The sequence below is a fragment of the Lasioglossum baleicum genome, chromosome 1 (genome assembly GCF_051020765.1).
Source record: "Lasioglossum baleicum chromosome 1, iyLasBale1, whole genome shotgun sequence".
In the NCBI taxonomy this organism is placed as follows: domain Eukaryota; kingdom Metazoa; phylum Arthropoda; class Insecta; order Hymenoptera; family Halictidae; genus Lasioglossum; species Lasioglossum baleicum.
The window spans coordinates 4675924-4681923 of record NC_134929.1 but is presented as its reverse complement, the minus strand read 5'-3'; positions in this window follow the sequence as shown (position 1 = coordinate 4681923).

The window sequence follows — 6000 nt, the reverse complement described above, 5'->3', positions numbered from 1 at the left end:
AAATTCTGGATCGTCGACTTGACCGCGCATCCCTTAGGCCTTCTACCACCGGCAGTGCAGTTCGTCGACCTGGCCGTACGTCCCTTGGCTTTCGGTACTGCCGTATACCTGAAGACATCTGTGCAGTTCGTCACCGAGTGACCCAGTGACACACATTTCGAAGCAGCAAATGGTTTTACGGCTGAATACGTGAGTTTTTAATACAATCAGTTTCTGTTTCTTCTCTTTTTTTACGATTATCTCGTAAACCAAAGCCAACCGCCAAATAGTCTAAAGAGAAATGTTGTTCAGAATAATGGTCTTGACCACATATCCAAAGCTCATTGAAATCGGATGGAAGCTAGTAGTACATCGATCCCATGGATTTACAAGTAAAGTTTCTCGCGATAATCTCGTAAACTAAAGCCGATCGCCAAAAAGTCTAAAGAAAAATGTTGTTCAGAATAATGATCTTGACCACATATCCAAAGCTCATTGAAATCGGAGAGCATTCACATAATCGAGAAACTCTTGTTCGTTGCGATGTCACGGCGTACCACCGACACTCGCTTGTCGGCGCGGCGCGGCGCGGCCGCCCAGGGCGCCCTCTGATTGGTCCGTGTTTTTCGTTAATAACTCCTAAACAAAGCCGCAGTTGACAATGGTGCAAAGGAAAATGTCTCTTAGATTGGTCTCAGGAACCTCCCATTTCAAGAAAGTACACGAATTTTGGGACACCCTGTATATGTGTGTCATCGGCCTCGCCAAGTTTGGAGTTGCTGGCGGTGTTTGGCCGATAATCTTTTGGTGGGTCGGCCCCTAGTAGCAGTGCTTCGATTGAGCCCAACTTTTTTGATACGATGGATGGCCGCTAGAGGCGCTGCGCGGAAAAACAGTAACGCATCTACTATTGGGTAGCAAAGCGGCCAGAGCCCTGAGGCAGTTATATTGGCGGGAATGTATCGAAATAATCTTACCGGACAAAAAGACTCCAGGACGTGTCCTACGAGTTACAAAATATACACAAATACACTTGTTATACATTCATTTGTCAGAATCAAATCATACAAATTTTTTAAAATTCTGCGGGGTGCTCAAGGAAACCCCATTTCATCTACCCAATAGTAGATACGTTACTGTTTTTCCGCGCAGCGCCTCTAGCGGCCATCCATCGTATCAAAAAAGTTGGGCTCAATCGAAGCAGTGCCCCACTACGCGGCACCGCCAGCATCCCTCCTCAACTTCCGCGCCTCGCCGACCCGTTTTTCCGCGTCTCTTCGCGGTTCCTCTTTGTTGATCCGCATTGTAGACGTTGATGCCCTTGGTGGCTGGGTCTATATCGAGACCATAGTCCCGTTCATCGTCTGGGCCTGTATATTTACGCCCGCCTTATGGACCGGCTGGTACTTTAAGTCGGCCGCGATGGCTCTTCGGAACCTCTGCTCCGCTGTTTCCGCCGTCGTTCGGCGGTGTTCGCTCCGTACTCGCTCCATCCGCTCTTCGACGGATTCGGTGGTTTTTTGAGGCATTTGCGTCTCCCTTTTCGTTGTTGTTGTTTCCGCAACCGGGCTCGATATTGTCGCCGGCTGTAACGTTTGTACGGGTCCCGGGCCCGGTTTCGCCATCGCTTTTGGTCGTCTGTCTGTCGGGGCTCTTCCCCGTCCCACGTTGCACCAAATTTCTTCGTCGCGGAGCAATTTCTCCAGGAGGCAGTCTGGCAACTTCAGGGGTTTTGACCTTACTTTTAACGTTTGGGGCGGTATTGGTTTCGCTCCCTGTTCTGGGGCGCTCTTCTCCGCCTGGTCCCCTCCGTCGGTTTCCTTGGCCTTTTCTTCCGATTGGTTTCCCTTCTCGGTATCCTCGGCCTTCTCTTTCGGTTGTTCTTCTCCGTCGATATCCTTGGCCCTTTCTTCCGATTGGTTTCCCTTCTCGGTATCCTCGGCCTTCTCTTTCAGTTGTTCTTCTCCGTCGATATCCTTGGCCCTTTCTTCCGATTGGTTTTCCTTCTCGGTATCCTCGGCCTTCTCTTTCGGTTGTTGCAGCTGTATTGTAGCCGTTGTGATGAAGGTTGTTTGTGGTGGGAGTGTTGAGCTCCCCAGTTCCCCCCACGGTATGCTCTCCTCTAGCCCGTCCCCTACTTCTTCTGGTGCTACGTTCGGAAGTCCGTGTGGCCGGCAAGTTATTGTCGCCGTTGCCGCGCGGACTCCTTTCGGCATCGGATGAAGCCTCTTTAGTCTCTCGGCGATCGATTCCACCGTTGTCTGTCGTGCGGCCATTCTGCGGTTTCTTCGGTAGTCTGTAAGGAAAAGAGAGGCTATGGTGTTAATCCTTGTCGGTTGGCGTTTGAATGGGGAAGTATGGTTTGAGGTCCGATATATGTGCTTTGCCGAGGTTCTGTCCCTCCTCGGTGGCTAGGTTATATACTCCCGGCGATAGTTTCTTTGTAATAACTACCGGACCAGTGAATTTCGGTGACAGTTTCGCCGCAAAATGGTTAGCGGCTGACGAGAGCACTCGCTGTCGTTTCATAACCCTGTCCCCTACGTTAAATTCTCGGTTTCTCCGACGCAAATTATAATGGTGCGATTGTTTCCGATATGCGTCCTCGAGGTTTTCTAATATCCAATGCCGTAGCGTCGGTAATTGCGATACCCGCTTTTTCCAGGTGTTATTGGATGTCACCTCGAGGTCGATCGGGAGCTCGACGTTAGCCCTCGCACATTTCGCCGGTCGCGGCTCCCGCCCGAAATTGAGAAACGCTGGGGAGGCTTGTAGAACGGAATGGTGCGCGGTATTATACGCAAAACGGAATTGTGGTAAATTCAAGTCCCAATCACGGTGGTCCCTCTCTATATACGCTACGATCATCGTCTTAATTCTCGCATAGTAGTTCTCTGACAGTATTAGACTAAGGCACTTGTTTTGGTACGTTTGTGTAGTGGTTTAATGTTGGTTAGTGCTGCACCAGACTGCTGCTGCATAGGTTATTGTCGGTCTTAGTATCATTGTGTAAATCAATTTTTCGTTTAGTGGTGAAAGTTTTAAATTCGCGACCATTAGTGGGTATAATTTTTTCTGAACTGCATATGCTTTTCTAAGCACTTGATGTGCCCTTTGAAGAGCAGTTTGGTGTCGAGGTGTACTCCTAGATATTTGACATTGTTGACTGGCTGAGTGGTATGGTTGTATACTTTTATGGGTTGTATTATTTTTAACTTCCCGATTTTATAGGTAAGTTATTGTAATGACCCCGAAAATCGAAAATCGATTTTTTAGCAGATCTTCACGTTTCATGGTCATTGCAGTCATTTTAGACTATTTTCAGCAAAATGTTCGTATGTGTGTATGTGTGCGCGCGTATGTCCGTTTGTATGTAATCAAATTTTTCGTTAACGTTTTCAGAAAAAGTAACAACGCGATCAGGATGATGAATGATGCAATCGATGTGCCCCGCTGTAACTTAGAGCTGATTAGATTTTGGTCCATTTTGGTCAAGTAGTTTTTTAGTTTTTTTAGTTTTTTTTTAAAGAAGTTCATTCAACAATGCAATTTATACGAGAGAACGGAAAGTTTCCACCGAAGAAACAAACGTAATTACACAAAAAATTTTTTTTCGATTTTTTTAAAATTAAAAAAAAAATTTTTTTTTGTTCCTTACGATGATGTTTCTGCTTACAATAATCGAAAATTATCCCAATGCAAGAGTGAGTTAATCATCTCTACTCCCGAGAATACATTTTCAAAGAATATCGATGAAAGTACAAAAAAAAATTTATATTACAATCTTTAAAAAAACAATCAGTTCAAAACGAATTATTAACTGAGATTAAATTGAAAATTAATATAAACTATATGATAATTATTAATAACATTGATGTTGAAAACGGATTGGTTAATGGAGCACACACACATGCGGAATATTAAAATTTATTACTTTTCAAGAAAATACTAAAATTCCGTCTATATTGTGGTTAGATTTTCAATTGGCCAGAGTAGGAGTGAAAGTAAGAACTCGTTATCGTGATTATATGAAAAATGCAAATATTCATCAAAATTTAACACCAATAATAAAAATATCGAATCAAGTAAATATGTCGAGTGAGGTAAAATATCAAATCACACGTAGTCAATTTCCAGTGGTTCCTGCTGAAGCGATTACGATTCATAAAAGTCAGGGACAAACATACGAGAAAGTATGTTTGGATTTTAAAAAATCAGAAAAGCGAACTTTACAAATGTTGTATGTAGCACTGAGCAGAGTTTCAAAATTGAGCGCGGTTTATATATTTTGGGACAATTTAAATTAACAGTATCGAAGAAAACCAAGATCAATACTGCAAACCCGGATAATGGGGAGTTGTATCGTTTGCGAAAAACTAATTAAGACAATTTATTTTGCAACATTAGTATGCTATAACAAGGAACCAAGCGAGCAACGAGCATACGATGTTGGTTTAATGCGACGCCATATAGCAAACATTTTGATAAGTAGAAAACTATTGAATTTCCCTGAAAACGTATAATCTTATTAAAACGTACACCTAATAATGATAATAATATACTGCAACTAACGAATCGGGAAGTTCTTTGTGTGACTCTTGGAGAGTCACACACCAAATAACATCCGTACCACTAACCCTCTCGCGAGCTCGCAAAGCGAGCGAACTACGACAACCCTACTTGCGAAGCTCGCGGAGCGAGCGAGCAACAACACCCCTCTAGTTATATTCTTGGTTTTCTTTGTAAGAACACTTACTTCGGTTTTGCTTTCATTGAGTGCAATATTCCATTTCGTGTAAAATTCTTGTAGAATCTTTATATGTATTTGTATTTGTTTTGCTGCTACTATAGCATTAAATGAATGTGCATATATTGCTGTATCGTCTGTAAAAAGTGCCATTTTTGTTTTGGGGAATGTTGGTATGTCATTTAGATATATATTGAAAAGTTTGGGTCCTAGTACTGATCCTTGTGGTACGCCTGCTCTAATTTTCCTTTTGCTTGATATGCTGTTGTTTACGTTGACTTGTAGTTTTCTATTTCTTAGGTATGAGTTTTGTGACGTGGCAGTTTTGCCAACGTCACCCGATGCCGTTTATCGGAAGACCGGGTCACCCTCTGGCAGCCTAATACGCGAGAGGCGCCGTGGCGAGCGCTCGCCCTGGGTGCGAACGAGACCCATGGGCGAGTTCTAATATTTTTGAGCGTCGCGCCAATTGCGCGACGCGTATCTGCAGGACCGTAGTCGGGCCCCAGGGGGGACCCGAAGCACCTCTCCCGCCGAGGAATGCACAGAGACCGGCGCCGGCGACAATTACAACACCGCGAGGAAAGAGGAATCGACGGGGCACAGGAAAATCAACCTGGAGGCGCCGACAAGGACGGACGATGCCAAGCAAGGAATCTCAGCTGTCTTGCCGTCGCCTCATCCGGAGAGAAACCGGATCGCTGCCGGATTGGATCCTGTCGACCACCTCTGCGGGAAGCAGCCAATACCTACGCGACGCTGCCGGAGAACCACCGAATCGCCGAGCGCCAGGGACCGTCACGCAGGGCTAGGCCCTGTCCGAAAATCTATCCGCGATAGGTCGAACTGCGTGCGGGGGGATTAGAGCGGCAAGGGGGGGACGCTTCTCTTCCGCGTTCCCGAGACACGCAGCGAGGGTTCACTTCTTCGTTGGCTCGGACTAGAGATAGTCGCGAATATCCGAACTAAATTATTGCGTAATTGTATTGTACTTTGCGTTAGTGAAAGTTGAAGCTGCCGGAATAGAGGGACGAGAACGTGCGAACATCCATCGTTGCCCTAGGTAAGCTTCTGCCGGTTCTCTTTACGATAAAGTGATCTTTCTCGCGTTGGCTCGGTAGTGTGTCGTGTCCGCGAACGCGTTGTCGAATCACCGACGTGGCGCCATAGCTGCCGGTAGTTGTGAAGGATAAAATTCCATTCGCTAACGGGAGGAACCCGTCGGTCAACGGACGTGCGAAGAGAATATATTTCGCGGGCGTTATTAGTCTCCA